The sequence below is a fragment of the Mesoplodon mirus genome (genome assembly GCF_964341445.2).
Source record: "Mesoplodon mirus genome assembly, chromosome: 9".
NCBI classification, from domain to species: Eukaryota; Metazoa; Chordata; class Mammalia; order Artiodactyla; family Ziphiidae; genus Mesoplodon; species Mesoplodon mirus.
Genome location: NC_138985.1, coordinates 67,573,456 through 67,593,228, shown reverse-complemented (window position 1 = coordinate 67,593,228; position 19,773 = coordinate 67,573,456).

Sequence of the window (19,773 nt, the reverse complement as noted above, 5' to 3'; positions counted from 1 at the left end):
AAACACAAATTTAGGAGCCCTTCACTTCAGAACTAGTCAGGTTAAAAGATACAGGGATTTTAATTCACCACAGGGTCAAAAGAAGATAGCAATATGCTATCAAAAAAAAAAAAAGGTAGCAACTAGCTCACAAAGCTCATGAAACCATTTGCCACATTAGAATAAGTGTAGTATTGAAGTCAAAAGCAATAACGGTTCCATTCTATTGGTATGGCGTGACTTACAGTACCTATGTCAAAATGGCTATTCCATTTTAAGAGAGATATTAGCGTCCATCAGTAGGAGACTGGTTAAATAAATTATATTAATCCACACATGTTTAGCTACATTTATTGACATGGAGAGATGCCCATAACATTATTTAACGAGAAGAAAAAACAGGTTACAGGAGAACCTGTATAATATAATCCAGTTTATATAAAGTTATGTGTATCTATATTTTTTTAACATTTTTACATTTTTACAATGCATGTTTCTAAACAAGAAAATGTAAGATAGGACTGTTTAGCCTACACAGGAGAAGATTGTTGGGGAGAGCAGGAGGAACGGAAGGAGTACATGGCTGTAGCCCTCAGATACTCCCATCTGTCAGAGGAAGCATAAGCTTCGAGTTGCTTCCCACTCACTGTTCCTACCGTGCAATGTGTCAGTCACCAGGCTGTGCACTAGGACCACACAGATGAACAAGACTGTGTGTGTGCCTCTAGGAGGAGGAAAGATGGCTTATTTGTTTCCTGTGGCTGTCACAACAAATTACTATAATCTTGGTGGCTACAAACAACAGAAATTTACCCTCTCACAGTTCTAAAGGCCAGAAGTCTGAAATCAAGGTTTTGGCCAGGCCTTCCCCCCTTCAGAGGCTCCAGGGGAGAATGTCTCCCAGCTTCTGGTGGCTGTTGGCATTCCTTGATTTGTAGCCATATCACTCTAGTCTCTGTCTCCATCTCACATGGCCTGCTTTTCTGCGTCTGTGCCAAATTTCCCTCTGCCTTTCTCTGTTTTTTTTCCCCACATCTTTATTGGAGTATAATTGCTTTACAATGGTGTGTTAGTTTCTGCTGTATAACAAAGTGGATCAGTTATACATATACATATATCCCCATATCCCCTCGCTCTTCTGTCTCCCTCCCACCCTCCCTATCCCACCCCTCTAGGTCATCACAAAGCACCAAGCTGATCTCCCTGTGCTATGCGGCTGCTTCCCACTAACTATCTATTTTACATTTGGTAGTGTATATACGTCAGTGCCACTCTCTCACTTCGTCCCAGCTTACCCTTCCCCGCCCCGTGCCCTCAAGTCTGTTCTCTACTAAGGACAGTTATCATTGGATTTAGTGCCCATCCAAATAATCCAGGATGATCTCATCCTGAAATCCTTAATTACATCTGCAAAGACCCTTTTTTCCAACTAAGGCTACATTCACTGGTGCCTGGTAGACATATCTATTTGGGGGGGGTGGTGGAGCAATCATTCAGCGCACTAGAAATGGTTAAACAAATACTTGAAATGTACAGTCTTTCTAGAAGTCTGTGCAAGTTGTGGGTGCGAGAGAGGGCAGAGAATAAGGTAGAGGAGCGGGTGCTCTGGTGGATATATCGGGATTTAGCTATTTGCTCATATATCTGCAGTTGCCACTAGACTATGCATTCTTCGTAGGGGTGCTGTTCCCCCCAAGGGGCAGAAATTCATTCTTGAAGAGCAAAAAAAAAAAGACAAAACTTGTAAAAACACAAATATACATATAGTATATAATCAGACATACAGTGTATCTATGACATTAACATTTCATGAGGGGATGGCAATAAGGGAAAAATGTCTTAAAAAGGCTTCTTAAGGGAATAATAATGAAAAAAAGTTGAGAAATATTGAACTAGACCAGAGCTTCCACAAAACCAAAGACTATCTCATAGCCATCAACGTGTGGACAGAGTACTCAGTAACTGTTAATTCATTAATTGAACAAATGGATGAGGCTTTAGGGAGACAAATTTGCCCTCATTAGTGTGGAGAAGCATTCTACAAACAAAACTGACTAGTAGTGAACTAGGGCTGCCCCACGATAGTAAGTACTGTATCCTTGGAAGTACTAAAGTAGTGGCTAAGTGAGGATTTTCATTTGATAAATGTCAGGACTAGTATAGAAATATTTGCTAAGCTTCATCAGTACATGACAAAGAAATGTCACAATACCATGAACCCAGTTGGGTATTTGCTCAGTTGCTTTGGCTTCTAGACAAACCAAGTCTAATTATTGCAAGTCTGAATGTCAATGGCCAAATGTAAGCCCTAACCATCACTTTAAAATTTCTACCAAGAAGGAAAATACAGCAGCCTAATGAAAACTGGTTCTGTTGCTTTCAACTTGCCCTTCAGCTGGAAGACCTAGCTCAGTCTGAGGTTGTTTCTTTTCTTTTGCTACTTCGCTTTCACTACTCTATTTTGAAAAAATCCTAAGGATTCAATTCAATTCAATTCAATGAATTAGCAAAGAGTGAGAATCTGAGATAAGGCACACTGTTGCTTTCAATCTGCCATTGGCAACATTTCCCATTTGCTTTAGCTGCAAAACACTGGGGTGGGGGTGGGGGGTTAATATAGTTAGAGAGAAAAGACCCTGCCGCTGAAGCAAATTAAATAAGAAAAACAAAGGCAAGGCTCTGTCTATAGCACTTGCTTAAAAGACTGGATTTTTTAAAATTAAGTCTTATATTTACATAAGGGGATGGCTCAACCCTCCTCTCAATTAATCAGAAACTGGGTAAGATAATTGATCAAAGGGTCTGTAAATTCAAGTCACTTAAAGCAGCTGGTGTTTCACAGTGGATGTGTAAGATACCAAGGAAACCTTCAAAACAGGAAACATCAGACTCAACTCGAGAGAGTCAGGCTGTGGTGAATTTGTACTTTTTGGTTTTACACAATGATTTGCAGATGTCTTCTGAAACCTGTGGCCAAGTGAGGGCGGCTTGGGCCACGCTCGCCCTTCACTGGACCTAACCTTGCAGGCACCGAGAGCAGGAGAGGCCCCATGGAGCTGCTTAGCTGCTGCCCAAGTGGATGAACTGGTGGAAAAGGTGTTTCAGATTATTCTCTCCTTAAGCGAAAACAGCTCCACAAAGCCATCGGTTTAAAAAGTACTTAAGCATCTGCTCTTATTGAATGTGTTTGGTTTGGTTTTACTTCTCCGACTACAGCCACATGGGATGGCACAGCCAAAGTTGTGAGGTCTACTCCTGTTTTAACCTGAGGAGAATTTATGCGCCTCAGCCCTGTTACACTGTAAGATGCCAAGGGCATAAATCGTTACATTATGTGTGGAGAATTGCAGTTTTATCATTGACAAAGAGCTGCACCCTTTCATGGCTAAAACCTGACACAAAATTTCTCACTTGGGGAACTTTTTTCCAACAGGAGAAAAAAAGTTGGCTCTAAAATCTCACACACCATATTCCACCAATTTGATTTAAAAAAAAAAAAAAAAAAGGAAGAAAGAAGGTTAAACAAGTTGGCAGCAGGTCAAAAATATCACCATTCTGATTTTTATGAATGTTTAAAATTTGAATCTGGGTTTTTTTTCTGAGCACAGGAGCCTCGGGCCCAGAGCCAGCCTGAGAATCAACAGCCCCAATTCAAAGACTCTTCTCCCCAGTGTCACCCCATCTTGTAGCTGGAAAGCCAGTATGAGGGTGAACTCCCTGTAGACTGAGGCTTCTGGAAACCAGAAACCTCAACCTCAAACCACAAACACAGCCCCCACCCCAGCCTGTGACCCCGTTAGCAGCACAACTATAACCATAGCTATGATGAAGAACAGAAAATAACGCAGGAAAAGGGGACATAAGTGATTTCAGCTAATAGATTCCGGCAGTTGTCATTGTTTTGTGATATGAGAATGATTGCTCCTTTCTGTGAGAAACCTTCCGTATGCTAATCCATATTAATCCATTAGAGGATGATCATGTAGTCACATAAGAAATGTATTCCTGACCTTACAAAATAAACCACTAAGATATTCCTTTCAACAGAGAGCTTCACTGGTTACATTCGGTTGCTGTTTACAGACGTCAAATCAGTAATGCCTCTCAGAAAGAACAAGGTCAGTCACAGAATTCTAGTGGCTTCACCAAAAATGTGTTTGCATATATAGCTTTCCAGAAATGTTATTCGTCGCATAAAAATGGATATGGTGACAGCCAAGAGTTTCCTCAATACCCTAAACAATGTTCTTCAGAGTATGGTCCATCGCAACAGAATTATACCAGGAGCCTGTGAGAAATGCACATTCCTGAGCCCCATCCTAACATGCAAATCGAATCTCTGGTGGTGGCCTAGATCTGCATTTTAAGCATTCTCTCCTAAGGGATTAATTTTGATACTTTGGGAAGCACTTCCAAAAGCAGAGCCTCTGCTGGTAGTATATGCGGTACGTTTAGAAGGACTCCGTCTCAACTCGGAAGAATCTCTACAGACAATAGTGCTCAGCAAATCTTACTGTTATCATCATTCCAAATGAGCATTTAAGAGCCTTTTGGCAGTAAGGGCATCTTAATTCAAAAGAAAAAAAGCCAGGTGGAAACCCATCCGCACCTTGAAAATACACAGCACTTAGGCAGTCTCCTACCTTGGTTGAAGGCTTTTCTCTTGCCGAGGATATTTGGAACTATTTGAAAGTGAGGTCTGTACCTCACCAAAAATGACAGTGGAGACACCGTCGTAACCTTTTATCTGTCTGAATTGTTTTGTGTTTCTTAGTTCCTTTTTTGTGGCCAGCTACCATAGGCATGACATGTAATGAAAATAAAGTTTATAAATTGAATTTTACTAAAAAGGGAAGCTGAAACCAATGAGGACTTCAGGTTTAGATTGAATACAGTTACAGAAAGTCGCCATCCAGAAAGAAGTGACTTGCTCTCATCTACTCCTCAGAGTTCACTGGATATAGCAGACAGCTGACTCTACTTGGCAGGAAATCCAAGGAGCAGATAGGACATAGGTCCACATGTTGGAGGAGTGTTGCAGTTATTTAAACAGTATGCTTCAAAACAGGAACACTTATTTTTATTTTTTGATCTTTCAGCTGGTAATTTTGATGGATTATGAGAACAGAAGCTAAATGTAATAAGGGGTCTGAACAAAACCAGACTTGTTTTTTTTTTTTTAAAAGGAAATGGAATACAAAGTAACTCATTTATCCCCAAATTGAGTCTCTAAGAAGCCATCTTCCACAAATCAGGCCTCTTAAACAATTTCTAATATCTGTGTTAGCATTTTCTCTCTCAGGGGGAGGTGTAAAACTTATTCCAGTGAAATTCTGAAAACCTGTATTTACAGATGTTAAAAACTGGAAGCATGTTTTTGCCAAGACTCTTCAGCTGGATATGTGGCCACAGAAAATTAAAAAATGAAATAAAAAATGAAAAGTTCTCAAAAGGTTGGTTTACAAAGGGAACAGAAATGCCAAACTGTGAGAGAAGTGGGAAAGGAGGAGACAAAGGAGAAATAACTCTTAATGTGTCTTAATCAACACATACTACAGCAGTACATTTTATATATATGTGTGTGTATATATAATATATACACATATATATATAAACTTTTAATTAAAGTAACCAATTGTTATAAAAAACCTACTGTGTTCAAGGGACACTGCTGACTTGCAGATGAGTATTAGGGCCATATATTTAATTTCATTTCCTTTAGAAGAGCCCATTGTGTTTTATTATAATATAATGAATCAGGTCATTAAGTCACTCTGAGATACATGACAAAATGCGGATTTACAGATTTGAAGCATTTCCTGGAGCAAAAATGGGTATGGTTAACACATAACATACCAGAGAGAAATAGGCGTTACTTACGTGGTTATGCCTACTCTGTGATTCAGAATCAGAGTCAGATAAAGACTACCAAATAAGGCATCTACATGTTTATCCACATATATCTACCTAGAACATTCTTTAACTTGGGACTGCATGGAGACTGCAAAAGGGTATGTGAAGAGTGACTGAGCCCTAATTCTAGAATAAGAATTATGCATAACGTAGGTATGTAGGTACACTTATGTACAACAAACTTTAAAGTTTAATAAAAACAAATATATAGGACTTCCCTGGTGGCGCAGTGGTTAAGAATCCGCCTGACAATTCAGGGGACGCGGGTTTGAGCCCTGGTCTGGGAAGATCCCACATGCCGTGGAGCAACTAAGCTCGTGTGCCACAGCTACTGAGCCTGCGTCCTAGAGCCCATGAGCCACAACTACTGAAGCCTGCGCACCTAGAGCCAGTGCTCCGCAACAAGAGAAGCCACTGCAATGAGGAGCCCGCACACCACAATGGAGAGTAGCCCCCGCTCACCACAACTAGAGAAAGCCCTTGCGCAGCAACAAAGACCCAGTGCAGCCAAAAATAAATAAATAAATAAATTTATTTAAAAAAAAAAAAGTCTAGAGCAGAGACATATGGTCTAGGGTAATAACCATGAGGTCAGATATTCTGGCTATGTTGGTCATTGGTGTATCCACAGTATTCAGCTTTGTTCCTGACATAGGCTACATACTCAGTAAACATTTGCTAGATGAACAGATGAAAGAATGGCTGAATAAATGAATACCTACTGGAAAGTTATAAGGGGTTAATTTGGAACAACACTAGGGCTGGGAGCATGGATTCTTAACTTGCATGGACTTTAGTGTGGCCAAGAAGACAGTCTGTGTGCCAGGAGATTGGCTACATACAGTGGGGTTGAGCAAATAAATATATCAAAGATAATGGGTTTCTCGCTGTTGGAAAAGAGAACTACAAATATAGAAAGGGAATTAGCTAGAATAAAGTATGTAGTGTTATACTGGAATTTTGGGTATCAGTGTGAACTCATGATTAGATAGATCGATAAGTAGATGATAGATAGATAAATAGATAACATGTGTTTGCTAGTTCTGTCTACAGAGAAGGCCTTAAAAATAATAATACTCCAATAACAATGAGCACTTCTAGAGCCCGTATCTTGGTTACTAAATACCATTCTCCACTAAAAGGAATCAAAGTTCCTTGAAGAAATGGCTGATTCCAGAGAAAGTATAAAATGAGCCTGAAACATCTTTTTGTGCCAGAACATACTAAAGTACTCAAAGAATAACAGAGACATCTCAAAAGGACACAGGAAGCAACTTGAAGGGACTCTTAATGTCCAAGTCTGGAACAATTTGAGCAGGAAAATAAATAATGCTGGTAATTGATTATAACACATTGAATAAGATAGGAATTCATGATTCCACAGTGATATAAATAAGAAGGATGCTATTTAAGCCAATATCTGAATGAGAAGAAGAAGCCACTGATTGAATGAGAAGGGTCATGAGAATTCCAGGCAGTGGGAACAACTAGGACAAGGGTTCCTTGGTTAAGGTGACCTTGGCATGTTTGAGAAACAGAGAAGGGCAGCATGGCTGAGGTATACATAGTGGGCACATGAAGAGATATATGAGATAAATGGAGGCATTGACAGGGTCTAGAGCAGGTAAAACTTAAACCAACACAAGAATTTTGGGTTTTACTCCCAGTGTCATATGAAGCCTTTGGAATGTTTTAAGCATGCTCTGGTTTAGATTTTTTTTTAAGACATTTCTCTGGCTTCTGTGTAGAGAAAAGATTATAATGGTGCAAGAGTGGAGGCAAAAAAATTAATTGGGACGTTATTGCAATTGTTCAGTCTAGAGAGGATGATGGCATGTGGTCGAGAGGTGGTATCGGAAGTGGGAAAGGTGGGCAGTTTAGGGATGTATTCTGAAGGAAGTGTTGACAGTTTTTGCTGATAGATTTGACATGGAATAGTAAAGAAAAGAGAAAATCAAGATAATTCCTAGATTTTTGGCTTCAGTAACTAAGTGGATATCAAGGCTGACTTGGGATGATTTGGAGAGAAGCAGATTTGGGGGGGTAAGAAAAATATAAACAGTTCTGTTCCAATAGACATTGTAAGTTTGAGCTCCTTATCAAACATCCATGTGATGATGTCATGTGGACAGTTGGCTGTAGAAAATCTGAAATTCTAAGCAAAAGTCAGAGCTACTGACACAGATTTGGTAGTCACTGGTGTGCAGGTTATATTGAAGACCTTAAAGTTAGATGAGATCACCCACAGGAAAAAAAAAATATTGCTTGGTATTAAAAGAGGACCCAAGAATGTGCTCCAGAAACCTCCAGCCCCTAGAGATCATCTATCTAGCAGGGAAGAGGAGCCAGCAAAGGAGACAGAGAAGGAATAGCCAGTAAGGTAGGAGGAAGACGAGTATGTGGCATCATAGAAGTCAAGATTTTTTTAAAGGGATTTAAAAAATTAAGAGCTGTCATATAATGTAAGACCACTAGATTTGGTAACATGAAAGTAATGGTGCCCTTGACAAGAGCAGTCTCAGTAGGAGAAATGGGGACAGAAACCCAACTGGAATGAGTTATGCAGAGAATGTGAGACAAGGATATAGAGACGGCAGTTGTAGGCAACTCTTTAAGATTTGCTGGGAAGGGGAGCAGAGAAATGGAGTCGAGGAGGGCTTGTTTTTTATTTTGTTGTTTAGACAGGAGATATTAGAGCACATATTTTGCTCTAGTTGTGTATCCCCTAGACAGAGTAGGGACATTTATGATGCAGTGATACAGGAGAAGAGATATTTGCAAGAGTTAATTAACTGAAAAGTAAGGGGACAGCTACAAAGTGCAAATCAGTTTTTGATAGGATGAAGCAAGGACACTTTATTATGATATAAGGTGGGAAGGGAAAGAGTATGTATATATTAACTGGTGGAAAAAATAAGAGAATTCCTATCTAGCTGCTTCTATTTTCCCAATGAAGAATGAGACAGTCACAAGATAAGAATAGGGAGAGGGTGAGGAGGAGAACATATAAAATAGTAACTTTGGAGAGTGGGAAAGTGAAGTGAATATGATTGCTGCTTTGTTGAATGTCCATTTGAGATTTGAGACCAAGAGTTTAAAGTGAGAACAGTCAGCACAGATGTGAGTTTTTCTCCAGCCAAGTGCCAGCACAGAGTAGGTCTTTATGGTTTTAACCTGGATTGAGGCTCTACCAGCCATATTTGGTGGGGATAAGTATGCAAGAATTAAGGATATTAATAATGTCCATAATGCTGAAACATGGCATTTAACCTGGATATGGAGGGAAATGAGGGCACTAGTGGAGGTGATTGAAAGTGATGGTCAGTGATTTGGAAAACTCAACAAGGTCAATAAACTGCTAGTGAGTACTAAAGCAGGTGAGCTAAAGGACAGAAGGAGGGGGTCAGGAGTATGGTCTTGGGAGTGGATAGCCATGGAAGGTGAAAGAACAGATCATTGGTTGAAGAACTGAAGGCTAAGTTTAATTATAAGATAAATTCATTCCAAAATTTGATAATATCTGTTTGCTAAATGGGCTCTCTTTTTCCATGTTTCTCTGCTCCTTCCAAAGTCTAACAGTAATAATTAGAAAAGAGTTAAACATAAGGTAAATAATCAGGAAGAAAACATTTAGCCCTATTAAGTAAGTGGTGCTGATATGATTTGATTTTTAAACTCAATTGATTTTGTGTTACCCAGTAACCGAATTTTTCCCTACAGAACTCTTTTCTCAAGTAACACACTTTGGAAAACGCTGACCTAATGCTTTTGGTTAGGAGAGAGCACAAAGATCTTTATAAAAGTTACTTTGTAACTAGATCTCTGGGGTAGACCAGTTGGTTAATATATACATACCTTTTTTCCCTCCACCATGAGTTTCACAAATGGATAGAATGATTTACCCCATTTGTGTTGGCCTCACCAAAACTGGGAACAAATTCCAGTTTGCAGATCTTAGACCAATCACTTGATAATCAAAATGGGGTTTTAATTGACTGATAAGTAATTTCACATCTCTTTAGCTATTTTCAGGGCCAGCTTCATGGACATGTGACACAGGGTCCCATGTTCAGAAGGCAGCCTGCACTTGGGGCTTTAATGCTCTGTGATCACTGTCTTGAAAATTCTTAATAATTTTATCTTTGTAAGTGAAGTCCAATGGGGCAATGAAGTATTCGCCAGGGATTGGGACCTCTGCTCATGTGTAGTCCCTCCTCCCACCACCTCCCTGCCTCCCCAGAAAAGGCTGTATGCCATCTCACTCCTCCACCCCTGCACAGTGATCTCTGCCAACCCTCACCCCTGGCAGGAGGCTAGACACAAACACAAGGAGGGTCAGAGTTAGGGGCACACTTAGAGTGCACCAAGTTACAAGGAGGATCCCCAGGCCTTTGTGAGGGTCTGCACTCAACACAGGAAAATCCTTGTGTTTGAAAGGAGGTGTGTTATTAGGTAGTGAATAAACACCATGAGAGGTGAGAGAGAGAGACCACAAAAGAAAGGAAAAAGCTTTTTTCCTGAATTTGGACAAGACACCCTGAAATTTCATTGTATACTGCGCCTACAAATTATGAAGCCAGCCCTGGCCATTTAGTGTGGATGATGGTGATGATGAAGAAGCAGAAGAAAAGGGGGAGGAAAGGGATAAGAAAGAAACGAAGACAAAAAGAATGCTTTTACGAAAAAGTTAATACTTTTAGAGCACTAACTGTAAGCCAGTGTTCAAAGTGCTTTGTTTCAACCTCTCAACAGTCCTTTGAGATAAGTACTATAATTGCTCCATTTTACAGATGAGGTGAAAGTGAGGCCCAGAGAGGTTAAGTAACTTGCCTGGGGTCTCCCAGGTGGTAAGTGGCAGTGCCAGGATTCATACCCAGCTAGTCTTGCTCCAGAATCTATATTTTCCACACCTTTCCCATTCCACCTCTCTGTATTTTTTATCAGTTATATATACTTGTGTCTTTATTAACCTTGAAAGATGTTATTTTATATAGAACTTTCAGAATATGAATTTACTTTGCTTATATTTGCCCTCCTATACATAAAACTTTATTTATTTATTACTTAATGTAAGGATTGTCTTCAGCTTTAGTAACTCACACCTAATGCAAGTGTTGAATAATCTTAACTCGTGTGAAGTGAGAGTTCTGATATTTAAAATGTTATCTTTGCAAGTATAGGCAAGCATAACTTATTTACTCACCAGTAATTATCTCAGCTGAGGACATGGGACTGCACTTGACCTGGAGCCTTAATGTAGACAATCGTCACCACATTTCCTAAATTCTGGAACTAGGTATTTACACAAGACAGGACCTTTATGCAGATGAGCCATTAGGACTCAGGCAGGATCTGGAGCTATAATTCAGCAGAGGGGAAGGGAAGCCTGACAAGGAAGTCCATGATGCTAGACTCCTATGTGGCCAATGTTTTTGTATAAGTTTCTTTCCAAACTACTGGTTTTTATCTCCACAACCACCAGCTTTCCTGGGGCCCTCTGGTGTCTAAGGCCTCTGGATTCCCTGTTATGGAATTTTCTTCTCTTTGAGAAGGGAATCATTTCCTCATCAGACATTGACACTCTTTATAATCTGTGCTGGATATATGGGGTTGGTGTTAACATCAAGATTACATTAAAGAAAATATAATGTAGTGAAGACTTATAGAGGGGAATTATTTCCATTGGAATAAATATTAAAAAGTGTAGCTACATTACCAGATCCCTGCCACCCAAAAACTTTGATCATTTAACACTGTCTCCAAACACGTGGAATAACACTTGAAACAGACTATGTAAATAATAAACGAAGAAGCAAACACCAGAGTGATCACTCCTACTTTTATGGTGCTAATCCTGGGCTTGATGAGGAAATTGTAGGGTGTTTCTAAATAGGGTTGGGCAGTGGAAAAGAGTCAGGTAGAGGATGCAACCATATCCACCTCTGTCAACTCCACATGGATACACAGGAGACCACATGCAGATTGAGAGCTGGAAGTGGCATTTCCATGAAGGCCTAAAGTTGTAGTCTCCTCTTTGTCCTTTCTTCAGAGAGTAACAAAGAAAATGCTGTCTACCTTCCCCTAGGAATATTGAGAATCACAGGAAAACACACCTTCACTCTTTACCCAAGGCTACCCTGTAATTTACTGGCATTGGTAAAACAAAATACTCCAACTTATGGGTAAAGGTAAATGAGTGGTACAAGTAAAGAATAAATAAGGCATACAGGGATTAATATGTAAGACACACAAGTCCCCTTGGCCTCACCAATGAGCAAAACCCAATATTACTTTTTCAGTTGCCCTTTGACCCAGAGGCCTTCTCTGTGGACCAGGTAATATGGCAGACCTAATAGGGGATGCCTTTTTCTTCCTTCCCTCCCTGAGCTTTTACCCTATAGCTCCTTGTCCTTCCCAAGTTAGGGCCCAGGTCTTGAAGTATGTTCTAGACCCTGACCTCAAAGATACAAGAAAAGAGGATAGGAATGACCTCATGTGTCAGTCTGCCAAATGAATTAGCAGATTTTACATACAGATAAGCTGCTTCCTTTAGTTGAATTGATTGAAATGCCGCAGGTAAGAATGTCAGCCCCAAATCGAAATCAGTTGAGTAGAGAATTCTGATTGGGAGGACTTGTCTCGCACTTTTCATTTTTCTACCCCACATAATCATTTCAAGATATTACATTATCAATCTGCAAAAGCCTAAGCAATTAGATTTCCATGAACTATGAAATCTCTCCCTCTCCAATATAGCAGCTTAGAATTTAGAATGGTATCATGTGTCTCTTCTAAGGGTCCAGTACTCTGTGCAATTAAATACAGGACATTTTTGGCACAATCCCTGGACCAGAAACTGGCCCTGCGTCTCTTCCAGCCTGAACATGCCCCCTAGGTCAAGCCAAGGGGTCCTGTTCTTCTCTGGGGCAAGTCTGAGAATGAGACCCTATGGAGAGTCAGTGGGGTTGAAAATATTTGTAAATCATACATTTTTTGAAATAAATAATGCCTCCATTTTCGATTTAACCCACTAATACCTCAAGGTGAGCAGTATACCTACTTTGAAACTTAGACAAGAATTTCACATACTCTTACAAATAACACTTATTTTTGCAACACACTTTTTGCTGGAATGGCTATTGCTAGAACATCTGCATCTTGTTTGCTGCAGCATCATTATTGCCACCTGTTTTTGGAACCAATAGATTGCAGATTGGCTCTATCAGTAACACAACCTTCATGTTTCATATTGAACATCCCTCTGTGGTCATCTGAACTGAGGGAGTGAGCTTAACATTAGAGAATTCATAGAAAAGAAACATAGACTGTGATAACTGCAATGTCAGAACCATTCCAAACTTTAAAAAAAAAAAAATCCTAGGGATAAATACTAGGAATGTCTGGCAGGTTTTAAAACTAGATAACTTCATTTATCTGGAAAAATTGGCTGGAAATATTAAGGATTTATTAGAAAATACCACTGTTATGGTATTAGTGGCAAATTCCAGAAATGTATTTGAAACTTTAAAAAAATGGCTCAAAGAGTCTTAAGTAGGTTCTGGGTCCAATCTTCCTCTGCTAATGGCTGACTTTGCCTTGTCATCAGAGACCAGTGTTTCAAATAGTAAATGACATTGTGTGTTCAGTTAGTGCTGCGGTGACCCCATGTGGGACTCAAGCAACGTAAGATGCAATCCTCCTAAAGGTACTTAAAAGTGAAACAAAGAAATCAGTGTGACACATGCTGAACAATGATCTAAAACACTCTGTACATTATTATTAATAAACATGTATCTAAGAGTTACTGATGTGCAATGCACTGTGCAAAATATTTACGTGTATCCCCTAACTTAATCTTTGCAATATGGCAGTGAAGGAGGAGGATAAGGAAACTAGGAGGTAGAAAAGTATATGAATATGCTCCATACCACATATTTCTGGATTGTGAAGCTGAACTGCAAACATGTCTGTCTGAATAAGTACAAAGCCATTGCTTTTAGCTCCTGTGTTCTTCTGCCTCGTGATGCATATAGCCCAGCATCAGCTATTGGTCCTGCAGGAGCTTAGAGAGGCAGGAAGTCAAGGATGTTAGGAAGACGCCTCTTCCCCTTGCCCACCCAAAGTGTGTTTTGAAGTTTGAAGTTTATGGGATGCCCCAAGTGGAATAAGGGAGAAAACAGCTGTTTGCTCTTTGACACATGGGAAACAGCCAGAAATCCGTCTTTGATTCAGAGGCTGTCACTGCTGTGCCCACTCTGGTTTCATGCTGCTGGGGGTTTCTCCACATTACACTCTCATAGGATAATCTGAATCCTGTACACAGCATTTCTCAACCTTTTCCTGTGAGATGGCAATTTAGCACTGTGCAGTGGGGGGTGGGGGGAAACCGAAGCACAGACAGAGGCAGCAAAGAGCAGGTAATCACCAGATAAATACTGTCAGGGGAGTAGACGGAGTGGATCTTATAAAACATGGGGTCTTTTGTCCCTGCCAAATACCTATATGGATATCAATTCTGTAAGTAGGCCAGCCTCTTAAATCATGACTTCAGAATGAAAAGTGGGCACCAGATGAGAGGCAAAGTTGTAATTTATTGCTGGCCCTACTATGGGCCAGCTCTTTCGACAACTTTGCAAGACAAGTATTTTTATCCCCATTTTAAAGATTAGGATATTGAGGCTTGGAGAAGCCCCAGGCGCCCAGCCGCCTTCTGCCACAAGCATTCTACACTGTGAATCAACGAGAATTTTTTTAAGTATTTTTAAATGTAACCACAGCAACAGCTGTTGAATCAACTGTGCTGTACTAAGCAGCAAAAACGTCTGCTATAAAATAGTAACTCCGCCAGTTACCTCCTAAGAACGATGAAATACCCTAGATGAGTAAATCTCTGAAACCACATCCTGGGGACTTCTCAGGCCTTGCTGCTAAGCTAAAGCCAGCCTGGTGTGGCAGGGGTGACTTGAGATGCCCCATGTATGCAGACACTGCCAGGATCTGCCTGTGTGTTTCTGTAGCATTCATTGACTCCTAACAAAAACAGTAACTCGCGAGCCCCTGATCCTGATTGCTTTTCCTCTTTCTTTTTTTCTCAGATTTGAGATCCAAAGTTAAATGATAAACTATTTCTTACTGACAGCCTTTACTCCCCAGCCCAGCAGTCTCCCAGGTGACCTGCTCAGCTCAGGTTTTCCCAGGCATCATCAGGCATATCTGTGGCTCCAATAACTCTTGTGTTTGTCTGCAATTGCTCCAGGCAGATGTCTGAAAATCACCCACTGACAGATTTATGTTCATCAACCTCTGAACCACCCTTCACCCCCACCCCAAAACCGTGGCGTACTCGTGGGTGAAAGCATTTGGAGGCCAAGTGCACCAAGTCCTCTCGTGCACATGCAAAGCTAAGACATGGAATTGCAATGGCATCCCGCCTGCCTGCCCTCCCTCTGCTATGTTTCCTTATAAACCCAGGTTCCTCGGCAACACACGTTTCCCTGGCCTGCTTTCTTCCCAAGATCTGGAAAGAGTTCGGTCTCCAGGCTTTTGAAACCAGATTAAAAGGTCTCTTTTACAGCACTCTCGGAAAAACTCCTCAGAGGAAACGTGGTTGGCAGGTAGAAAAACCGGGACCTGTCTCCTTGAAAATCACAGCTGTGTTATCTTTTTCCTCCACTGATCGCTTCCAGATTATCATTCAGGGCAGCCAGCCAATTAGCCAGCCTTCTGTGTCATAGAGCCCATCCCTGGCAACTGCTCATTTCTCGTCAGAAGGGAACATGTTGGAAGATGTGTAGCCGGGCGATGTGCAGAGCCCAGGGAGGGAAAACTTGTGAGTGTGCCCTTGCCACGGCAAGTCAGCGCATGAACGTGAATCAAGCTCTAGCGAAGGCAGGAAGTTTACCAGAGCCTCCAGACAAGGCCAAACACAAAAGATTCCTTTCTCAGAGGAAAGAGGATTGAAACTGCAGGGGAAAACAAAATAAAAACACACCCCTTGTGAACCTCACAATGATGAAATCTGTTGTTGGAGAACAGAACCCTTTATTCAGTATCTCCTGCCTGACTTTGACGAACAAATTCTTTGCAGAGCCCCACTGGAAGCATCTTCTTCCTCAGGATTCTCTGGCATCTGGCCACCACTCAGGTCTGACCTAGGGGAGTGTTTAACAAAAGTGATTAACCTCTGCTTTGGACAACTGGGGCAAACAGCCCTCATCATGACTTCTCCAGAAAGATTGGTCACATTGAGACCTTGGCTAGGTCAGAGTCTGTTCAATGAAGTTCTTTAACCTGGCAGCATTGTAGTAACAGGGGCTTATGGGGGGAAGATTTGTGCTGTATTCCTTGTTCATAGTAACAGCGCAAACAAATTGTGGCCCCGGGAAGTCACTGTTTTGGCAAGAATCATCAGGAAATTGACATACATACAAACCGTATATGTTCCACACCTACTATGGACTGGGACCACACAAAGCACCAAGGACAACGTCTCTCCTACCTTCTATAAGCAGCTCCCAAACCGTGCCCTGAGGGATACCAGTGTCACACAGGTTGTTAATAATCTTGTCATGAAAATAGGTTCCTACCACTGGAATAAGTTTAGAAAATGCTTCCTTAAGCAAAGTGGAACAGGTTTCATTACTGTTGGGCTCTTCACAGACCTTAATATGCTAATACACTTGTTGGCAGCATCTGCCAAATGTATCTACCCTAGAGCCATTTTTTTCCAAAACATACTTCTTAAGATTTAATTGGACCTCAATGATCCAGGGAGTGGAGTTTGGGAAGAATTGCTATCGGCTCTCAGTAAAGACATGGTGGAGACCTGGGGCAGTATTCCTTTTCAGAAAGTGACCATCTGGTTTTCTTTCCCTTGGGGTAAGTATGTCACTGCTCAACGACCCTTACCCCAGGGTGTATGAACTATTACAGAGGTGTTTGTTGGTCACCAGGCTGAGCATGCTGAGTGTGTCATATGTAGCATCGCATTACATCTCATAGCAATCTTTGGGGCAGTTATTTCTTGCCCATATTTGAAGGACAATGAAAATGAAGCTCAGAGATGTTAAGGTCTCAAAGGAGTGGTGCTTCAGAGCTCTATACCTAGAGGTACAAAGATTAACACCCTATAATCAACAGCAAGAAATCAACTGTAGGGACTTCCCTGCTGGCACAGTGATTAAGAATCCACCTGCCAATGCAGGGGACACAGGTTCAAGCCCTGGTCCGGGAAGATCCCACATGCCACGGAGCAACTAAGCCCATGCGACACAATTGCTGAGCCTGTGCTCTAGAGCCCGCAAGCCACAACTGCTGAGCCCATGTGCCACAACTACTGAAGTCCACGCACCTAGAACCCATGCTCCGCAACAAGAGAAGCCACCGCAATGAGAAGCCTGTGCACCACAATGAAGAGTAGCCCCCGCTAGCCGCAACTAGAGAAAGCCCACGCGCAGTAACGAAGACCCAATGCAACCAAAAAATAAAATTAATTAGTTAATTAATTTTAGAAAAAGAAATCAGCCATCTTGTCTTGGGCTAAGCGTCAAGATGGACAATGAGGACAGTGTCATCTCCAAGAGAAAAATGCCTAGTTGCCTAAACAAAATTTCCATCCTTTGAATGCAAAAGAGCACTGTCATTTCACCTTAAAGTGTTTTCCTAAAATATGTCTGATTTGGGCCTCCCTGGTGGCGCAGTGGTTGAGAGTCCGCCTGCCGATGCAGGGGAAACGGGTTCGTGCCCCGGTCTGGGAGGATCCCATATGCCGCGGAGCGGCTGGGCCCGTGAGCCATGGCCGCTGGGCCTGCGCATCCGGAGCCTGTGCTCCGCAACGGGAGAGGCCACAACAGTGAGAGGCCCGCATACCGCAAAAAGAAAAAAAAAATATATATGTCTGATTTAACAAGGCTGTTATACCTCTAGTTATTAATTAGGATTTTCCACCAAATATGCATGAAACAACATCTGTCATCTTTCCTCACATAGCTACAAGAATCAGCAGGATAGAGTCACTTCAGAGACAGCAAATACCTACTCTTTTCTTGGAAACATAGATGTTTCCTTAAAAATGAGGCCCTGGTTGAAGCTCCACTAAAAAATCAGCCCCTAATAATTCTTTTCTGAAACATTCTGCAAACTTTTATGGGGGTTGCTTTGGCATGGCCAGTATTTTTTCAGTGGTGTCAAGGTTTTATGCTTACCTGTTCCTATTAAAATTATATATTTTTGCAGTTCCCAATAAAACTCATTGTATGGTATGCTAGAATAAATCTCAAAATCTCCCTCCAGTGCTAGAAACTTTCAGATATATGTCTATTAAAATTTTATTTCTTGAGCAAGTTGTATGGGTGCCAAAATATGCATTTAATTGCTAGAATGGTCATAAGTCCACAAAACTGTGGTAGAACCATCAAGGAGCACTGATTTGTCCATCACTAAAAATCCATATCCATCACCTGGGAGTAGCTATTCCAGTCTTCCAAAGGAATTTCTGAAGTGGCTGTTCACTTGGGTGTCTCCTACTCCTGAAACACACTGGACACTCAAAATATGTTTGCTCAATTGAAGTCGTTATCCCAGGAATAGAAGACCAGAATTTTTCCTCATAGAATGGCTGAAGGTTTTTACCATATCTCCGGAGTACCAATACAGTCAGTTTCTCTTTTACCTTTAGAATAGTGAATCACAAACCAAAGCTAATACAAATGCTTTTTGTTAAGTCTGGAATGAATAATTTTTAACTCTACTGTCAAAGAGGCAAAATGAAGAGCTTACGGGTAAAATGGGAGGAAGACAGATTTCAGACTAATATCATACAGAACTTTCTAGCAGATTGTGTGTCACTGTAACAGGCTATCAGAAGATAGAAGAACAGGCTCATGAGGTAGGAAGTTCTTTGTCTCTGGAGGTATTCAAACATTGTCTAGCTCAGCGGTTCTCAAAGTGTGGCCCCCAGACTAGCAACATCACCACCACCTGGGAACCCGTTAGAAATGAAAATTCTCAGGCCCCATCTAGACTTATGGATTCAGAGACCCTGGGGCTGAGACTCAGCAGTCTGGGTTTTAACAACCCTTCCAGGAGATTCTGATGTCTGCTAAAGTTGGAGAAACTAGCCTAAACTACTGCTTGGCAAGAATAATACAAAGAGGATACAACCAGCAGATGACTGATTGGACTGGATGGCCATTCAACCCTGTAATTTCAGGAGTGTAATAAGGTTCACTGGCCTGCACTATTTCCTTTTTGGAAATGAGGAACCAAAGGGCTACCAACACTCACGCCTGACCCCTGGGTAGCACTCTGAATTATGTAAAGGAACTGTAATACATTATCACAGCTGTTGTAAATCCTGACATTCAAATCTCTTAAAGAGCTTTAAAAAAAAAAAAATACCACTACCTGGCCACCCAGAATCTCTAGAGACGGGCCCAGGCCTAACTTTTACCAGGTACTTTCACATTAAGTATCTCATTTAGCCTCCAAAATAATCTTATGAGATAGGTATTATTATCATCCTCATTTTTACAGATGAAAACTGAGGCTTGAAGTGGTCGAGTGCCTTGTCCATTTTCAAAGAGCCAGTAAATGCCTGAACTGGGATTCAAACCCAAGTTTCAACACCCGTACTCTTTCTCCTCTAGGCACTTCTCTCCTCCTTCCCACTTCAGAGACCTTCCAGATGCAGGTGGTAGCCCAAGCCATCGTGCTGCCCTCTGGCTGCACAGGTCTTATCACAGAAGCCCCCAGCTCGTGCCCACCATTTCTTTCAGCTCTCTACCTCTCTGTACCCTCCCCTCTATGAAATACTGATGCGGGGTGTTTTATTCCCTCACAAAGATGCTTTTAGTTGGCCACCCCCAAACCCACCCTCCGTGA